Raw genomic sequence first — 21,458 nt, forward strand, 5'->3', positions numbered from 1 at the left:
AGGAGTTGATTGTAGAGGTGACAGAACCCGTATGTCGGCCTCTTAAAAAAAAAAAAAAACAATCTTTATTAAATTGTAAGTTATGGCATAGGCAATCAATCATACATTTATATAAATGAAAACAATCCATATTGACATAATCTTAGTTGCAAGTATTATACGTCACAAACCGTATTGACATAATTTTAGTTGCAAACAGTATACTTCATTTATAATTTACCCAGTCATTGTCAGTCAGACTTTGTGTAGCTCATTCAAATCCTGCCTTCTTTTAAACCTCATTCCTCCCCTGTATGTATTGTTCCCACAATTCCCATTTTTTCTTTGTAATTTGTTTATACCCTTTTCTAAAGGTCCCATTTCCACTTGGTGTATCTCTGTTAATGTTATTGTTACTACCTACTAGTACAGTTGGTTTAGACACTGATTTCCATTTTCTAGCAATTGCTTTTTTGGCAACCACCATAATAGTACTTGGTAAGGCCTTACTATGTTTAGGCATTTCTCAGCTCAGAAAAATAATTTCCCTACATAAATTTGCTCACCCAATATCTCTGATAGAGTAGTCTGCAGGGAATCTTTAAAGTCTGTCAACTCATTACTGTCACAGAAAGTATCTTCCTGTTTACCTCTTTCTTCCCCATCACGCCTCCAGCATTTGCTGTCTACCCAAGGAAAAATTCTCTGGAGTTGACTTTGAGTAAAAATTACCTGTGTAAACATTTCCAAACAAAAATCCTAAATCATCTAGATTTTGTTGCATATTTGGGAGACATACGTACATCTCCCCATTGTTTCTTTAGGAATTGCTTATCCAGGCTCTCTTCCCAACCCTTTCTAATCTCCTCTAACCGAATCTTATAGTTATCATGCAATATTTTATATGCTCTACTAATTATTCCTTTTTAACAGCAGCTTCTGTTTTAGATACTACTACTACTAAAAAAAAAAAAACTTTACAATTGCAGGTCTTTCATTTAGGACCTCACCATTTCTTTCTGTGCCTATACTCTGATATTAGTCCTGGATAGGGAAGGCAATCTCTAACCTGCAGTCAAAATAATTTCTTGGCGTATTCCAATTCTATTACCTGTCCCCCTCTAGTTATTTGCTCCAAATACCTCTGTTCCTTTTGTCAGTTTTCTCCAATAAATTCCAGCCCCTTGTTGCCTATTGTCTGTATCCCTAATTGCAGTCATCCCTGTTGTCAGAATCTCCTTTCCCCAGTCCCATGTTGGCTTAGTTTTTAGAATACTTTATGCAACTTTATGAATATAATATTCTGTATGAGTGTTATTTTCCCTAAAGATCTGTATCCAGAATCCCAGTCTGTCCTTGTTTCTTGAACTCCTCCCCCCTCCATTTTCCACTTTCAATTATATGTTTGTGCTATGTATAGGAGCCTTAACTGTGTAGTTCTAAAATACCCCTTCAAATTGGGTAATCCCAATCTGTCTTGTTATATTGGAAGAATCAGTTTACCCCACTTGAATCTTGTCACCTTCCCCTTCCAGATAAAACCCTTCTGTTCTTTATAAGTCACTATTCACAACTTCTCTTTTGGTTGATAAAAATATGCCTGATCTGTATATAGGACTAACTGGACTAAAACATTATAACTGCTTATATGTTACTATCCATAGCCATATAACAGAGCTTTCAATTTTTGTATTATCTTTAGTCTCTTCCCACATATCCTTAGCTGCCACATCAGAATCCTTTTTAATCCATACTCATAAGAACTTCATTTTATCATGTCCCCATAAATATGGATATTGCTGAACCAGTTCTTGTGTGGGTATTAATTTACTATTACTACTTTTGTTTTAGCTTCATTAATTGTATATCCTGAAAAGATATGAAACTGTCTCAAAATGTTCCACAACACTGAAATGCCCTTTTCTGGTTTTATCAGGTATAAAATAATATCTGCAAATAGAGCCATCTTTTCTTGACTACCATACCTTGAATTTCTGAGTATCTTATTTTCTTTGCCAGTGGTTCTTAATATAATGCAGATAAAAAATGTGAGAGAGGACACCCCTGCCTGGTTCCGCTGCTCAAGCAGAAATTATCAGAGAGGAACCTGCCCACTTTAATTTTTGCCTCCATTCCCTGATGTAACCTCCTAATTGTTATAATTTTATCAGGGAATGCATTCCATTGCCCTTCTCATAAAGTCCCAGCTTACTCTGTCAAATGCTTTCTCTGCATCAAGACCCACCAACAACAGTGGTATTTTCTTATATTCTGCTTCCCTCTAGATCAACAGTGTTCTGTTAATGTTGTCAAATGTTTGCCTCCCCTCCACAAAGCCACATTGATACATATCTGTCAATTTTGGCATCACTTTTGCCATTCCTTTAGCCATTTTGAACACTTTATGATGATGGTTTAGTATTGAAATGGGCCTGTGTGAAGATGGATCTGATGGGTCTTTACCCTCTTTAGGTATTACAGCTACCTTCACTTTCTTCCAAGATTTTATTTATTTAACATTTGTTTACTGGGAAAGTCTGACTGAGTCAGAAACCCATTTTCAGCGGAGGGCTGGGGAGAAACGTTCCAAATAGGGTTGCCACCTTTTCAAATGCCCAAAGTGGGACATTTTTGGTACAAACGTCAGATTTTGCAGGGCGAAATATACCCATGACCAGTACAAGGGACAGAACTTCACATTTTTGCCTAAATAAAAGCTTATTCTTGAATCATTTTAGTTGCTTATTCTGTTTCTTATAACATTTAGGTGTTTCAGATACAAAACTGTTTTATGCAACTATTACATAAAATATAGGAAATAATTTTGTCCTAAAATCTCAGGACATTTGCAATTTTTACAGTTTCTTTGCAGGACACAACTGCCCAAAGAGGGACTGTCCCTCACAAAGTGGGACAGGTGGTAACCCTAGCTCCAAATGATGCTTGAAAGTTAAGACAATTTACATGAACAAGATAAAAAAGTATTAAAGCACACATTAATAATTGAATACTAAATAAGTACAGAGAGAGAGATGGAATATTAAGTACAAAAAAAGTACAAAGGAGTAGGTAAAATAAAACATACTAAATTAAAGTGAAGTGGTAGATTGCAAACTTTTTTTATATACATCAGGTAGGAGTAAAGTAAAGAATGAAGATCAGAACATTAGATGCAAGTAGATGCTTAGAAGGATGGGAAAGTTAAGGGTGTAGAAATATGGAAAGTCTGTTAATCCAATATGCTAGTGGTTAGTAGATGAAATTCCTGTTTTAGGGATAGAAAGGAAAGCCTCTAGAGAGTGAATAGAGTTCACCTGTTAGGGAAAGAGCAGGGGCAGGTCTGATTACATAGAAAATGTTTTTTAGGGTGTGTTTGAAGTTGCAGAGAGTTCCAGAACTTGGCAGTGGCATGTGAGTATAGACACTATCCAGCTCTTTTGTTTGGAATGTAGATGGTTAGGAGTTATGTTTTCAGAGTGGAGGGCTCTTGTAGGTATGTAGGGTTTTAGGATAGATTTGAGGGCTGGGCAGCTATCAGGTGAATATATAATTTTATGTGCAGAAGACAGCTGTACTAGGCTTAAATACTGTGCGAGTCCGAGCCAATTTAGTTCTTTCAGAGCTAGGTGGTGGTTGAAATGGTGGGGGTAACCTGTGGCGAATTTGGCAATTTTATGGTAGCAGGATTGAAGATTGTTTTTAAGAGAAGAGTGTAAATTGGTGTATAAGGGAGCTGCATATAAGAGTGAGGGAAGCAAATGGGTGTTGGCGAGGTTTTTCTGGTGGAGCTATCCAAGGACGTTTTTTGTCTGTAGAGTGTACCTAGTTTGATGCGTGTTTTTTAATGCTGCTGCAGATATGGTGTAAAAAAGTTGGTTATCTATGGTTACACCTAGCAGCTTAGCTGTGGGAACCATTTCAATTTCTGTGTTATCCTGTGAGAATATTTTAAAGTCAAATGAGACTTGTCGAGAAAAGCAAGAGTTTGTTTTTTTTAGGATTTAAAAGTTGGGCTTCTCTCAGCCATGTTTCTATTGAGGTGAAGGTGGCTTGGGTGAGTTCCTGGAGTTGTATGTTACTGGAAGAGGAAATTATGGTCGTGTCATCTGCGTATTGGATAGTGGAGCTAAAGCGTGTTGAGGTATGAAGGTTGTTGGTGAAAACATTGAAGAGTAAGGGTCCAAGTATGGACCCTTGTTGTACCCCAGTTATGTTGGTTTGATATTGGGTAATTTATTTTGCCATTTGACGCACTGTTGGTGGTTGGAGAGGTAGCTTGCAAACCATTGGAAGGATGGAGGGGTGCAGCCTATAATGGATAGCTGATGAAGAAGTTTGTTGTGGGACACTGTGTCAAATGCCTTTGATAGGTCTGGTAGTAAGACAAATGCTATTATCAGAGTCAATGGATTTGGGCAAAGTGTCCATGAAGGAGATTAGGGCAGTGGTGGTGCTGTGTGATGGGTGAAAAACATGTTGGGTAGGGGTAATTACTTTTTTTATTTGAGGTGGTGCAACACTTGTTTATGTATGCGTTTTTCCAGGAGTTTGGAAAGAGGAGAGTTTGGATATTGGTTGATAATTGGATAGTTCAATGGAATTGCCCCGTTTATGTAAAGGGGTGATGATAGACTTTTTCCAGAGGTTGGGGACAATGGACTCTGCTACAGAGCAATTTATAAGGACACTGACAGGATATGCTATGGCTTCTGCAGCACGTTTTAAGTATTCAGGGGGGAGGTTGTCAGAGGAGAGGGGGACCATGGTTTTAGTTTTTGAATGAGAGAGGTAGGGACAGGTTTAAGAGAAAAGGGGATAGAACATGTACTGGTTTGTTGGGAATATAAAGTTTTTTTTTTTTTTTTTTTTTGTGCAGGAGTCTTGAGATAAGGGAAGAGGGGAAATCAGAGATGGGGCTTGAGGTAGTTGTGGAGGTGAGATTTAACAGTTTGTTGATACGGTTTATAAAGTGAGAATTAAAACAGGTTGGCTATCTCTGAGGGGGTTTTGTCAGAGTATGGTGATGGAGTTTCTTTAGAGCCTGGGGTAAGCAGATTTGAGATGTGTTTCCAGAATTGTTTTGGGTTGCTTTTGTGGTTTTCCAGTTGATTGGAAAACTCTGTTTTTTTTGTCTACGTTCACTAGTTTTTTGTTTTATTTCGTAGCTGTTTATATTTGATTAAGTTGGCATCAAATTTGTTATTGTGCAATTCATTCCATGCTTTATCTCTACCTTGTAAAAGTTGTTTGATATTATTTGTTAGCCAGGGAGCATGGGTAGTTTTTATTCTTTTGGTGCAGAGGGGTCTAGGCTGTCAAGGGTGTTTAGAAAAATATTGTTGAAGTATTCTAGGGTGTCTTCTAGTTGTAGTGTTTTAAGTGGGTTCCAATTAGTGTGTTCTAGGATTTCGTTAAACTTTTGCTGGTCAAAGTTTCTAATATTACTGGTAGTTTTGTATGTGTGGGTTCTTGTAGTTTGTGGTGTGGATCTATATATGAATATGGCTAGGTGGTCACTAAGAGTATTGGGTATAGTGTGGGGAGTAGAGTATTTGTCTGGACTAGAAACAAGCATCCAGTTAAGAGTTGCACCTAGGGTATCTAACACAAACATTAAATATAACACACACACCCCTACCTCCAACCAAGCCACCTTTTCTATCAAGCCTATCCTCACAACTGTTATCAGAGCCCTACTCTCCAAACTCAAACCCTGCTCCCCTTCACCAGATAACCTGCCACCCCTGTACCTCAAAATAGCAGCCTCCTCCATAGCCTGTCCAGTCTCCATACTCATCAATCGGTCAGTTCAGAAAAAACGTAGTCCTTCAAATATGGAACAAATCCTATAGCATTTCCTTGCAGAACGGTGGCAACTCCACTGACCCCTCCAACTTCAGGCCTATCACTATTTTATCCCTGATCTCTAAAATCCTAGAAAAGTGTATTCACAAACAACTCATGGCACATATAATTCAAGAAAATCTCACCCCTACCCAACATGGCTTCCACCCTTACCATAGTACTACTACCACCCTACTGTCCTTTACTAACTCTATCACCAGTTCTCTAAATAACAGACTAGTATCTTCACCTTTCCTTGACCTGTCTAAGGCTTTTGATACTGTTTCACATAACCTCTTGCTCTCCAAACTTGCATCCTTCAATCTCCACCCTTAACTGGTTCTCTTTCTACCTATCTAATAGAGCAAAATCTGTCAAATGGACATCAGCTACGTCTCCATTCCTTCCCATTCATACTGGAGTCTCCCAAGGCTCCATCCTGGGTCCCGTACTATTTAACATTTTTACTAATGATCTCTTACAATCCTGTCCCCACTCAAAACTAATGCAATATGCTAATGACGCTACGATCATCTCTACCTCTAACAATCTAACCCACCTACATACCCTCACACAACATACATTACACTCTGTCGAAAGATGGCTCACTACTAATCAACTCCTCCTTAACCCAAATAAAACTAAACTTCTCCTTTTCCTTCCCAAACCTCTCAAACACCTTAAATCATCCTTCACAAATTATTCATTAAATGACACAACTATTCTGGCTGAGCCATACACTAAACTTCTAGGTATACTCACAGATGACGAACTAAAGTTCGACTCCCAAATCAACAACTGCATCAAAAAGCCCCACCGGAAACTTGGACTGCTATATAGAAATAAAAAAATTCCTTACACAAGAATCCAAAGCATCCCTTGCCCAAGCCTACCTCCTACCTACTTTACTATATGCTGCCCCTATTTTCACAAACCTGCAGAAAAATCTCTTAAACAGGCTTGAACTAACATACAACAAAATTGCTAGGTTTGCCACAAATCTCCCCTATAGCTCACACCACTGCCTCTCCTTAAAAAAACTAAACTGGCCAGAGTTCTGTAACCAACTCCTTCTGCCTCAACTTCACATGACTCATTCCATCTTACTACAACCCCGAGCATATCCTTCACTAGCTACTCTTATCTCCCCCTACATCCCTAACCATGAGCTTCGTAGCCCCGACCAACACATTCTCCAAGTTTCCAAACCTAATAAAACCATAGGTAAAAGTCTTTATATTCGTGCAATTTCCACATCTTGGAACAAGCTCCCCTCTCCATATCAGATCTCACCAAAATTCTCTCAACTTCAAACTTGCCCTAAAGGACTAACTACATAACTCCTGGACCTGCCCCTGTAAAGACCCTACTTGATGCATATGTCCTCCATAGCCCCTTTCTCCCATCAAACCACCACCTTTATTGCCTTTCTTCCTAGACTCTCCTGTACATAAGTTTTCTTCTTCTATTTTCAGTAATCAATGCTTCTATCTTCTGTTCTTAATCACTTTTTACTGCATCAAATAACTCGCACCGATATCTTTCCCTCTCTGACCTTGTCCCATTCCTGCTACTTCCCGGACTTAATCTCTATTCCATAAGTAGGACTTGCCTATCTTCTAATCCTTCCTTTCCTGTATCTCTTATTTCCCTACCAGTCAACCATATTTCAACTTCATGTTATAAGTGTATCAATTACTCTTTAATAATAATAAAAAAAAAAGTTTTGAAACGAATATTATTATAGGATTTTATTCTATATCTGTACTTTTACTTTTGTTTATGCCTGTAATTCACTTTCATAACAAATTGTAATCGTATTTCTGGAGCTTTTCTCCTCAGGTCCCTGCTGAAAAAGGGCACTTGTCCAACCAGAATAATTATAGTCTCATTACTCATGTTTTCAGATATTCAAGAGGATATCTTTCATAGTTTGGTTGTTTTGCCCTGGGAGTCTATATAGACCAACAGTCCATAGTTTTGTTTTGTTAATTTGTAAGGTTCCGATTAGAATTTCAGTATTGTTAAAAGTTCGTATTTCTTTAGGGAAAGGTGAGATTGTGATGGAATTGGGATAGAGTAAGGCTACCCCACCACCTTTTCTGTTGGTTCTCTCTTTTCTGAGTATATTATAGCCTGGAGGTGTTATTTCAGTATCATGGATATGGGGTTTTAGCCAAGTTTCAGTGATAACTAGGATAGCTGGGGTGTATTGACTTAACCAAGCATGAAAGTATGTGAATTTGTTACAGATACTACATGTATTTAGGATAGCTAGAAGAATAGTTTTAGTGTTTAGGCTTTTAGCAGAGGAAGCTGTAGTTGGGGATCATGGGTTAGGGAGGATGTCCCCACACAGAGACAGTGTGTGTTGTTTTGGAGAGGTAATGTATTGGGTATATTTATTGTTGCAGATTGTTATGTAGAAGGTAGGTTTACTGGTGATTGTGTCTGGAAGAATTTTTAGTTTTGAGAGATACAGTGGATATAAAAAGTTTACACAGCCCTGGTAAAATGCCAGGTTTTTGTGATATAAAAAATGAGACCACAATAAATAATTTCAAAACTTTTCCCACCTTTAATGTGACCTATAACCTGTACAATTCAATTAAAAAATGAACAAATCTGTCAGGAGAAAAAATATAAAAAAATTTAAAAAGTACAATGCGCTGGTTGCATAAGTGTGCACACCCTTAAACTAATATTTTGTTGAAGCACCTTTTGATTTAATTACAGCATTCAGTCTTCTTAAGTAGGAGTCTATCAGCATGCACATGTTGACTGGGAAATATTTGCCCACTCTTTCTTGCAAAAGTGCTCCAAATCTGTCAGATTGCGAGGGCATTTCTTGTGCACAGCTCTCTTCAGGTCACCCCACAGGTTCTCTATTGGCTTTAGGTCTGGGCTGTGGCTGGGCCATTCCAAAACTTTAATTTTCTTCTGGTGAAGCCATTCTTTTGTTGATTTGGATGTATGCTTGGGGTCATTGTCATGTTGAAAGGTGAAATTCCTCATCTTCATCTTTATAGCAGATGCCTAAAGATTTTGGGCCAAAAGTGACTGGTATTTAGAACTGTTTGTAATTCCCCCCACCTTGACTAAAACCCTAGTTCCAGCTGAAGAAAAGCAACCCCAAGACATGATACTGCACCACCATGCTTCACCTTGGGGATGGTGTTCTTTTGGTGATGCAAAGTGTTGTTTTTGCACCAAACGTACCTTTTGGAATTATGGCCGAAAAGTTCAACCTTGGTCTCATCAGACCATAACACATTTTCCCACATGCTTTTGGGAGACGATGTATTGTTTTGCAAATTTTAACTGGGCCTGGATGTTTTTCTGTGTAAGAAAAGGCTTCCTTCTTGCAACTGTACCCCATAGCCCAGACATGTGGAAAATACAGGAGATTGTTCTCACATGTAGTACACAACCAGTACTTGCCAGAAATTTCTGCAGCTCCTTCAATGTTGCTGTAGGTCTCTTGGCAGCCTCCCTGACCAGTTTACATCTTGTCTTTTCATCAGTTTTGGAGGGACGTCCAGTTCTTTGCAACGTCACTGTTGTCCCACATGTTTTCCACTTTTTGATGACTGTCTTCACTGTGTTCCATGGTATATCTAATGCTGTGGAAAGATTTTTGCACCCTTCTCCTGACTGATACCTTTCAATAATTAGATCTTTTATGCTTTGTAAGCTCTTTGTGAACCATGGCTTTTGCTGTAGCAGGCAACTGAGTAAATGTCAGGAAAATATTAGTAGGACAGCTGAAGTTTATTTGGGGTTAATCAGTCTCTCTTTAATTGATGGCAGGTGTGTACCCAAGAAGACTGAATGTTGTAATTAAATCAAAAAGTGCTTCAACAAATTATTAGTTTAATTGTGTGCACACTTATGCAACCAGCTTATTGTACTTTTTTTATATATTTTTCCCCCTAACAGATTTGTTTGTTTTTCAATTGAATTGTACAGATTATAGGTCACATTAAAGGTGGGAAAGTTTTGAAATGATTTATGATGGTCTCATTCTCTTATATCACAAAAGCGTGGCATTTTAACAGGGGTGTGTAAACTTTTTATATCCACTATACATAAAGTGATATTGAATTAGGCTGACTGATATATTACTAAAGCTTTTTGTGCTGTTGTCATGATGTAGAGGAAGAGTAGTGTGTGTAATTGTTCCGGAGGTTGGGGGAATGGTTTGGGGAGGTGATGTAGATTAGGAGACTGATATATAATGCTAGAAGCAGATTAGGAAGATGGTAGCACAATTTTAGTGACATGATGTAGTTTTGAGTTCTAGAAGGTAGGGGTAGTGGACTTGGGCGGTAGAGTGCAGATTGCGAAGCTTTAAGGTGGAGCTAGTGTAGTAATAGGTGAGGTTGTGGTGTTGATTGGATGTATGGAGGCAGGCGTGTTTGTAATTGGAGAACAGGCTTTTGTAATTGATATTAATCTAGGAAAAGCAGAGGTGGGTGGGAATGGGGGTAGGATAGAGGAGCAGAGGATGCTGGTACTTCTCCTCTTACAATACTATTAAACAAAACCTTCCAAATCTTTATCAGGTTTTTTTTCTTTGTAGCTGCTAAACTTCCATAGGAATACCATCTGTTCTGGGGACTTTCCTGTGGATTGGTTATGCATCACCATTTTTATCTCCTCTCCTCCTATCCTGTTAGCAATTGAGCATCATCTGTCTCTAACATTGACATATTTAATTCTTCCATAAACATTTCCATTTGTAACTTTTTTTGATTTCCATATTTCTTTACTTTATACAGATTTTCATAGAATTTCTGAAATATTTCTAATACCTCTACAGGGTCTCTTATCTTCCTTAGTACAGGCTCCCTAAGCTTGGTGACGGCCCTTTCTATTTTCTGTTGCCTGAGTCATCATGCTAAACTCCTGCATATTATTGAGGTAATCCCTTATTTTCTGTTTAGAATTCTGAAGTTGCTTCTCTTCTTGTTCTGTGAGATTCCCCGTATTCTACAATACTTTAACATTTGTCAGTCCCTCTAAATAAATTTTGTGATTTCTTCACCATATCTTCCTTTCTTTTATTTCCACCTTATTTTTAAACTCCACTTTAATTTTATCCCATTCCCCTAGCTATATTTCCAGAAGAAATTTCTATCTTCTCTAATAGCTCCTGAATAATTTCCACTACCCATTTCTTAAATTCTTCTCTTTTCAAAAGATAGGTGGGAAAGTGCCAGTGCCTCATTTTTATTTCACTACCCTATGTTTTTATTTCAGTTATTATTGTTGCATGATCTGAAATAGTTATTGGGTGCATATCAATGCTATCAATTAAATGCACATGTTCCTGTGAGATGTAAATTCTGTCTAGTCTAGCTAAGCCCAGTTTTTGTATCTTGGGGAAGAATATATAAATTCACTCCAAACTCCTAGTACTGAATTCACAGCTTCCATGCCAAATATTTTCATAAATTTCTTCACAAATCTACACTCTTTTGTTATATTTCCCTTCTTGCCCCCAAGACACAGCTTCACTGCTGCAAATCAAATTTCGGTCCCCACTTATAAGTAATATTCCTAGCTGAAAGCTGATTATTTCTCCAAGAATTTTCTTAAGCTCTATTATAGCAGTTTTAGATTGAATATACAACATGCCACTGTAATTCTCCTCCCTTGCCAGTAGCGCCTTAGTAAAACAAATGTACCATTATTATCTTTTTTGTCCTCTTCTATCTCTACTGGAGCTCCTGTTGCAATAAATATAAGTACTTCTCTTTTCCTTTGCTTCGGATATTCCACTGAATAACCATCCTGAAAAAACTTTATTAAATTCAAATGTTTAGTTCTTTCTAAGTGCATCTCCTTTAGCATAGCTACTTGCATTCTACATTTTTGATATAGTTTACCACTCTTTCTTTTTTGCATTCATCTGTGGGACCATTGGCATTTAAAGACGTTACATAAAGCATCATTGTTTTAAGAAGTTATTATTCCCACCTTTTAAGTGCAACAGCTTTTTTGTTAAATGTCTAGTTCCAGCATTTGTTACATACATACACTGTTTGGTAGGTTGATCTTTTATACAGTTATTTCTTGGCATATCTATTTGAGCCTATGTCACATCTTACAAAACCTTTTTATTTTATTGAAAGCTTTGAAACAAAAAAAAAAATGCACCCTGATACCCCTGAAACCTGTTACCTTAATACACATGCAAAACTATGCACATATTAAAATGAAGTTTTACCATACTAATGGGAACCAGTGTCCCAAACTGGCAGCCACACTCACAGACTTGAGTTAACCTACAAGAAAGGTTATCCATGTAAGATGCATGGTACCACCTGTGCTTCTACTAAACACTGTCTGGTTTTGTCTTATTTGTTATACTCTCCCAGCTGGGAAAAATGTGAATGCCTTCAGAAAATTTTCCTAGCCATTTCTCTTTATCAAATTGTCTCTCTGGAGACATGAGGATCAGATACAAAGTTGCAATAAAGCATACATTTATTTGCTAGAAAAAAGCTTTATAATATTCAATGTTCTTTTTTATTTACTTGATTTCTCTTAAAACTTGTTACTAGATCAAGCTAAGGACTGTAGTCCAGTCATTCCCCTATGCAAGAATGAGAAGAGGTACATTAATTTTCTTATGCCATGCTTTTTGGCCAGACTTTTCTTCTTTTTTACATATCGTTGCCTTCATTTCTTAAAACTGAACAAAGAGAAAGGAGAAAGAAAAAAACAGGAGCACCTGTTTACAGTAGTATCACCATTACACTGAAAAATAACTGGGAAAACTGTAATTTACAGCATGCAAAGAAAATCACGTGCAATAAAAATATTAAGAAAACATTTTTTACTTATAGTTAACCTCCCTCCTCTTCCCCTGTAAGTATTTTTCCAAACATTAATGACATGAAGTAGGGCATATGGTATAGAGTCCCCAACAAATTTAACAAAGTCCAAAAAAGTCCAATATTTCTAGACTTTCTTGTTCTGTCATGTTTCACAAATATAATTATTGCTTTTTAATCCCACATTTGTCAGTTTCCAAGTTACTGATTTTATTCCTGTTCATCTCCATTTACTAAATTCTGTCTCTGTCTTCTTCTACTCAACGTTTGTGCTTTCTTTCTTCTTGCAAGCATTTTTCATTGAAACATTGGAAAAGTTTTCACTAGCACAGTCTCTCTCTGGTCTTTATTACCAGAAGAACAAGAAGCAGAATCTATTTCTGTTTCACAGCTCACTTTATGTTGGACAAACTTTTGTATTTCCTCCTTAACATGTACTGCATGAAAAAATAATTTTGTCCATCCTGGAAAGAATATTTTGAAGATAGCCAGGTACAGCAATTTGAATCTCACAATTGCTTCTCGGCATTTCCTGAATAGTGGAGTAAATATACTCCTGTTCTGCCTGGTGTACAGTGAGCAATCATTCTCCAAAACACTCTGCTGTCTCCCCCTTTAGTACTTTGTCCTTTTGCCACAGTTTAAAGATCTAGGTTGCTTTCTCATAACCATTTTTGGAGCATAAACATGATGTGCCCTTTCAGTTAACATCTCCTGCTGTGGAATACCAGTCCAGTTGCTTACTTGTGCTTTCATAAAATTAATACAGTCTATTCCTTCCAGTTTATATGGTACAGTAGAAAAGCTCAGGTTTCCCCTACATACTCTGTCCTCTAATTCTGTTATTTTTTGAGCACATCTTCTTGAGCAGTCTCATATTCAGCCAGCCTTTTCTTCATGTTGTCCTCTTATTTTTGCAGTTTTATCACCTTGTCTGAATATCTGTTTCAAGCTTCTTCCATTTTTTCCAGCCTTTTGTTATTTGAGTTGCTATACTCCAGCATTTCATTTATTTTAATCAGATCTGGGTTCAGTTGTCTTTTACTTTCCTCTAGGTTACTGGAAGTCACGTCTGGAGTTTGCACTTCTTTTTGCTGAACACCTGCCATACTCTTCCCAGTCAGTGGTTTTTCCTCACCTTTTGTAGTTAATTTTCTGTCCGGTTCCTCTGTATTTCTTTTTTCCTGGCATCCAGGCTGTGCACTTACTAGCCAGTTACTGAAATTTACCCAGAAATATAAGTCCACTGCCTTTCTGTGTTGAGTTTCTGTTTTCACACGGGAGAGCCAGAATTAACCTGTTACTCAATATGCAGTCTTCTCAGAAGTCTCGTATGTCTACCTCTTGTGTCTGAGACAAATGATTCTGCTGAGGCACTTATGCAGCTTTCAGACCATAATTTTGATGCTGCTGGGCCCTCTTGTGTATCCCTTTCATTGGTCACTTTGGCCTGGGACCTCACACATTCCCAGTAGATAAATAGTTTGATGGAATTATCACTATAAGAACTCATCTGCAGATCCTGCCATTGTTTCTTTATATGCAGAGAAAAGGTACAGATCCTTTTTTTTCTTCAGCCAGTCCTGTCTATAATGACAAAGATAGCCTTCCTTTGATAGATTTGGCAAGAAAGTATGCACATCCCCTACTTCTGGCCTTTAGAGCAGTAAATTGCTAAGCCTATAAAGCAGAATACCCATTGTCCATTTTTGCAAATATGCAGCAATCTTTCGTCAACCTCCTTAACTGTGATATTAAATCCACTCTTTTAGAAATGGTCATCTCTCCTTCCCAAGTTAGTAAATGTATAAAATGTTCTTGTAACGCTGTCGATGCTGTCTCCAGAGCTGCAGCTACTGCGACCGCCACACACAGGAATGCTTGGGTAAGGCTTCAGAATTTTCCAGAGGACATAAAGGCTCAAATCTTGAAGGCCGCTCTGGAAAAACACCTCTGATTGGGTAATTCTTAAGCTGAAATGCTTAAACTTATTGGAGAGAGAGAGAGAGAGAGGGGCAAATTAATACAAAGGATTAAGCAACTTTTCTTGTCAATCATTCCAAAATTCGAAAGAAACTACACTTCTAATTTAGGGTCATTTTTTTGAAAACCCTTTAAGTGAAGCCAGCAAATATCTTCCATGTAACAGTATAAGAAGAAGAAAAAATGGAAAGGAGACAATAAAAAGAAAGAGGATGGGTCTCAAGGTTCCCTTTTCCAAAAGAAAAATGTATATTGTCCTTGCATTACAGGCAATATTTTCATTCATCTCCAGCTTAGAAAGGGATACCTTCAGGCTCTTAGGTGCTAAATATTAAGGAGCACATATACAGGCATCAGTGGGCATCCCCATCCATTCCATCTGATATTCCTCATACTCCAGCTGATTAAATGCACTTTCTACCAAAGACTATTTCAGAACTTCTAACTTGGGGAGTTGTATAGCCAGTACCCCTTCCCAATATGGAAAAGGCAAATACTCCAGATTCTTTTTTCTGGTACCCAGAAAGGAAGGCACTTGCAGCCCCATTTTAGTCTTTTCTAAACTGAACACTTTTAACACTCAAATTCAAAATGATGACACTACAAATCCTCTTCCCCTCTTGTCAACCAGTGCATTTCTGGTTGCCCTAGTTCTGAAAGATGCCTATCTAAACATTACCACTGACAAAAAATGAGCATGATTTTTAAGTTTGTCTGCCCTGTGGTTGTATTTTCAGTTTCCTTCTTTACCCTTTGGTCTCTCTACCACCTTAAGAGTCTTCACCCTTAAAGGCTTCAAGCATCTACCAGCCAAGACACTGTTGCTTTTGTACAGTTCATCAAGCTTCTCAACATAACAGATTCAAACTAAAAGTTTAAAAAGTCATCTTTGGTTGCTTCTGACAGGGTAGTTTTCCTAGAGTAGTGTCTTCTGGTCACCTATTTGATAACAGCTTTTCTTCCTCTCAAAAACAATGTTTTTTATAGTCATCACTTTTCTCAGTGTTTCTGAACAGAAAATGTCAATGGCAATGGAATTTCTAAGAATTCTAGGATTCATAACCATGTCTGTTCTCAACATCCCATTTGCCAGACTCAATATGAGGAATATGAATTTTTTTGTAATCTTTTTGAGTCCAGCACCACCATCCTCTAGCTTTTACAATTCTTGTGCTCAGTTTTGTGAAGAAACAAGTCATTTGATGGGCCATTCAAGTCCTAGTACATCCTGGAATTGCCTTTTTCACACCCAGCCTCTCCCAGTCAGTGACAACATATATCTCATGACTTTGCCTTGGGAGAGGTCGCTCAGGGTGCCAAAGTCCAGGGGATTTGGGAGCCACATTTCAGATACAAGTGCATAAATCTAAGAGAAATCTAAAGAATATATTTAGTCCACATAAATGGCCTGAAGATGCACCACGTCTTCTGTGATAACACACAACACCACAGGGATGTGGTATAAACAAATGGAGATGGGGACCCAAGGTCCTACCCTCCCCCGGTAAGCTAATCATGATTGCTTGAGATATAGCAGTTTAACCCAATTTAATCCTACAAGCAACTTCAGTGAGCAATTCCATGAGGGCATACTACAGTAGCAGACTGAGTAGATCAGGATAAACCCTGACATGTTGATGTTATACCAAGAGGTCTTCCTGCAGATAGCTCAGCAGTAGAAAAGTCCCTAAGTAAATATGTTTGCATCCTGTCTGAACAGACACCTAAAACAGTTCTGCACCAGGACACCTTGCAATGAGGCCTAGAATCCAGATGCATTCTAAATCCCTTGAACAGGGATGATCCATTATCCTTTTTCCCCCTCTCTCCACTAATATCCAGAGTTCTTCAAAACATTGTAAAGGACTTACCAAAGATGTTACTGGTTACTTCATTTTGGTCCAGACAACACTGGTTCTCCTTTCCTATGAAAATGGCCAGGAGCAACTACTGAAAACATTTTCACAGAATGGATTTGATTACACAAGGCAGTGCATCATTTGTTCATCACAATATTCAAAATGTCAGTCTATATGGATAACAGGCTTTTGATCCCTTTTAGGCACCTTTTTTCTGAGTATTTGCAGCAGGTGTTGGATGCCATTAAACCCGCAAGCAGAAAATCCTACTTACCCAAATGGAAACGATTTTCTAGTTGGTGCCAGAATGCAGTATGGACCTATCCGAAGCAGGGATACAACTGGTTCTCCAGTACCTGTGTGAATTGTGAATTCAGGCCTAGTGTGCATTTCCATCTTTATTCCTGATTAAACAATATTGAATGGGGTTTTACACATCTGGTCATCAAGGAAAATTGCAGCACCTTCTTGGAACGTAAGAGATAACATCTCCAGAGCAAAATGTATTTCCTATTGAACTTGTAGTCACCTCTTCTCTGAAACTTTTTACCTGGAAGACTGCACTGCTCATTGCTATGACTTCTGTCAGATAGGTGTCTGAATTAGACCCTCATATTAACCCTTTTTATATCTTTCACAGGGATATGATTTGTCTCAGAACCAACTCTTCCTTTATGCCTAAAGTTATATATCTAAGACTATCCAACTCCCTGTGTTCTGTCATGATCCTCCACCAGAGCAGTGGTCTCTTTTGAGGTTTTTTGGAAGGGGGTGGACTCTCAAACTGTTTTAGAAGTAGCTGCTTGGTCTTCATTTTCTACTTCAGTAAGCACGAGTTAAATTCTGTTTCCAGAACCAAAGCAGGCTTTGCTATAGGTATATTTCAGGGAATCCTAGGCACTGGTCCTTCTCCATCTGACCTTTTTTTCCTGATCTTTGGCAATCACACAGCATTGTAATAGTTACAACAGTGGTCTGATGAAAAATATAATACAGCTGTGTAATTTTCCTCACTGTAACAGTAGATATTGAAACAGATCACTATTGCAGAATGAGCACCCACCTTTATTTCCTCTCCTGGTCAGGGTAGGGTATCCTTTACATTTTTTCCTTCAAGCTTCCTTTTTGGGGCAAGAGCCCTCTGAGATTTGGTGGTTCCATACATGCCTCTTGTGCTAAGATCAGGTATACAGCATGCAATGGAGGAGCCTGAAGCTTTGTAAATTAGTTGGACCTGAGGTATCCTTGATAGGATACATCCTATATTGTAATGTCTACTGCAACAGTGTTCTGTCTGAATATCTACTATTAGGATAAACAGACTTACACAACCTGTAAAATCTTACTGATGATTCCTTCCACACAACCATTTCACAGTTAAAATGCTCTGTACACTTCTTGAACTGGCACATGGAGCAAATAAATTGTATCCTTTCCCCAGTGCTGCTCAGCTGACATCAGACACTCACTTAAGTCCCTCTTTCCAGCACCTGAGTACACTACATGAACACCAGTCACTGGGGTTGCAGTCAAATCTTTGTTTGTATATATCATAGATCTGATAGGGTTTATACACTCTCTTGACCCATACATGTTCTTGTGCTGCATTTGAGGCACGTCTGTTCCAGGTCATCTAGTGTGTTTGTACAGTTTTGAAATCCTTCCATGTTTATTTGTTCTATATATTTATGTTGTAAATTTATATCGTGGCATGCATTTTCCCTGTAATAATTTCATTGAATCAGCAGTTAACTACTGTTTTTGTTGTGTGTGTGGTTTTGGGTCAGTTACATTACTCTGGAGTTGGTGGAAGTACCAGAAGAGCAGCCCTCTTGTCCCTGTATGCAAACATCACCTTCCTAAATTCATGTAATAACAAAGTTAGTCAGAGCCACTGGTGCTTATGGCTACACTGGCTAACTGTAAAGATTAGTGAAAAAATATACTACTTGGTCCCCTTAGGCTAAGCCACAGTAACAAGTGTACACAGTTTGAATGTACCAGATACTGGAGCATCAAGTGACAAAAGATGTAGCTTTGACCTTGGCTAAAACTAAAGTTACCAGAAAAAAGATAAAGCCAGCAACTGGAATGCTGTGAAAAAGTGGTTTATTAGTCAAACATTATTCAGACTTCAATCTCACAGACCGGTTTCGGCATAGAGTTAGCTTAGCCTTCTTCAGTGTGACAAAACAAAAAGAAAAAAGAAGTCCTTTAATGCAAAAATGTTAATTAGAAGCAAAAACCATTAAACATGATTGGTGAACTCATGAATAAATAAAACATTCAAAGATGTTCATTAAGTCCTGGATAAAAAAGAGCACCCAACTTAATTATCCATTTTTTTCTCTTTAATATCTAATTTCTTATGCCAACCTGATTTTACTGTACGATCACCTAAAGTTTTATCTATAACAAAAAAATGAAACCTAGCTGTGGAGTGTTTTAATGTATGTTTATAAAGCGCATTACTGGATTTTTCTACATTTTATATCACTGAAATGCTCAGAGATACGTAACTTGAATGGCCTCTGTTTGCTCTACATAAAAACAGCGGCAACTGCAGCATGCCATATAAATTATCCAATCACGCAATTAGCAAAAAATTTTATATCATATACAGTGCTACAGTTGCTACTTGAGAACTCTGGTCTTTAAAACATGTTTACAGTTGTTCAATGACCACAAGGCACACATCCAAAAAGTTTGTCCCCAAGCAAAGTGGTTTGTGTAATCTGTAACAGCATAGATTGTGAGTGGTGTTTGTAATGATTGAAATAAGTACCTAGGTTTTTACCTTTCCTAAACGAAAAAGAGCAATTTTTTGGTATAACAGAAGATAATGCAGGATCAGCAGACAAAATATTCCAATTATTATTAATAATATTAATAAATTGCCCAATATTCCTTCCATAAGTGGTAGTAAATCTTAGTAGAATGGAAGAAAAAGAACAACTTGGTTTTTGTTTATATGTAAGCAAATCATCTCTGGTCAGTTGTGATGCATACCTTTTAGCCATTGTGACATGGCCTGGTTTATATCCCCTGTTGTTGAACCTCTGTACTAAATCCTGGCTATATAAATGAAAAGTACTATCATTTGAGCAATTGCGCCTCATGCGAATAAACTGAGACTTAGGAATATTCCTGGCAATATGTTTTGGATGAAAGCTGGATGCGTGGAGTAAGGTGTTGTATTGAGGAAATTTTCTGAAGACCTCAGTATTTAGGGAGTTATCAAGAGTTCTTGTGATCTTAACATCCAAAAAAGTAATAACATTTTGGTCATAATTAATTGTAAAAGGCAGCCCCCATTTATTGTCATTCAGGTATTCAGCAAACTCATGTAAATATTCAATATCAGCCCTCCACACCATCCAGCAATCATCCAAATACCTACACCAGATATCAATTTCCGGTAGGTATAAATTATGCGTATCATCATAAATAATGTGATCTTCAATGTTTGCCATGTATAAGTCAGCATAAATAGGGGCAAATGAAGCCCCCATAGAAGTACCCTTGATTTGTAGGTAACACTGTTTGTCATAGAACAACACATTCTTAGTTAACACATGTTCTGTTAAAATGATCAAAAATGTATTAAAGCCAGGTTTGTACATATTAGATTTTTCCAACCAATATTGAATAACATCCAAGCCTGCCCAATGAGGTATGTTGGTGTATAGTGAGCTCACATCAAGAGTGCAAAGCCACCAATCTTTTTCAATCTGCATGTCATTAATGATGCTGAGAAACTGTATGGTATCCTGTATCCCGGATCTGACCCATGAAAGTAGAGGTTTGAGATATTTTGTCAAGTATTCCGACAAAGGCTCCGTAAGAGAGCCAGTTCCCGCTACAATAGGTCTACCCGGTGGATTTAAAAGATCTTTATGAATTTTAGGTAAAAAGTAAATATATTGCCTGACTGGATCAGAAATGGTAAGATGTTTCAAAGTATTAGATGTAATGATTCCATTTTCTACAGCCGAATTTAAAAATACATCAATTTTCTGTTTAAACATGGAAGTCTGGTCAAGAGGCATCCTAGTGTAGTACCTGGCCTCATCAAGCTGTCTATGTGCTTCTTTGTCATAATCAGTCCAGTTCATTACCACAATAGCTCCTCCTTTATCAGCTTTAATAATTACTACCTGTTTGTTTTTAACAAGCTCCTCCAAACATGCCATCTCAGATTTAGACATGTTGTTTGGTAAAAGTTATCCTGTGTAGGAGCTAAAATGTAGTTCTTTAAGAATACTATGCTGAAATAAGCTGACTGTGGGATGCATCGGAGGCATGAAAGTTGAAGGATGGTATCTAAAGCCATCAGTTATTGAACCAAGTGATTGATCACCCTGAAAAAATAACTTGAGATTAATCAATCTACAAAAGCTTACTATATCCTGAGCAAAATTATCCTCTGAAACAAAAAAAAAGGGTATAAATGAAAGTCCTTTATTGAGAAGAGTGGTTTGTTGTTCAGTTAAAACAATATCGGAAATATTGCATACATTATCATGAGTAGTAGTGTTTATTTGTTCGTAAGCATTTCCATTAAATTCTGTAAGCTTGTGACTTTTGCGGTGTTTTCTGCCCCCCCCCCTCCTGCATGACCTAAAGGGATCCCAAGATTATTACGTTTGGGTGAGGGGGAATCCATGGTGTGCAATGTATCAATACCAGAAGAGATATCTGCATCAGTAGTATCAGAATAAGTGTCATGAACATAGTGTGTTTTTAAAATAGATCTTGGCTTCTTACGTTTTGGATAAGGGTTATCAGTGTTAAGTGATTTCCCAAACTTAACATATTTAGTTTGTTTGAAGGGTTGCCCTCTTTCGTAATCAGATTGATCACGAATAATTTTTTTCAATTTCCTATCTTTCAACTGTGCTTCAAAAGTGAGGAGGTCAGAACTAAGCTTGGATAGTAGTCCTGGAAAAGA

The sequence above is a fragment of the Protopterus annectens genome, chromosome 9.part0 (assembly GCF_019279795.1).
Source record: "Protopterus annectens isolate FY-2018-M chromosome 9.part0, PAN1.0, whole genome shotgun sequence".
Classification (NCBI taxonomy): domain Eukaryota; kingdom Metazoa; phylum Chordata; order Ceratodontiformes; family Protopteridae; genus Protopterus; species Protopterus annectens.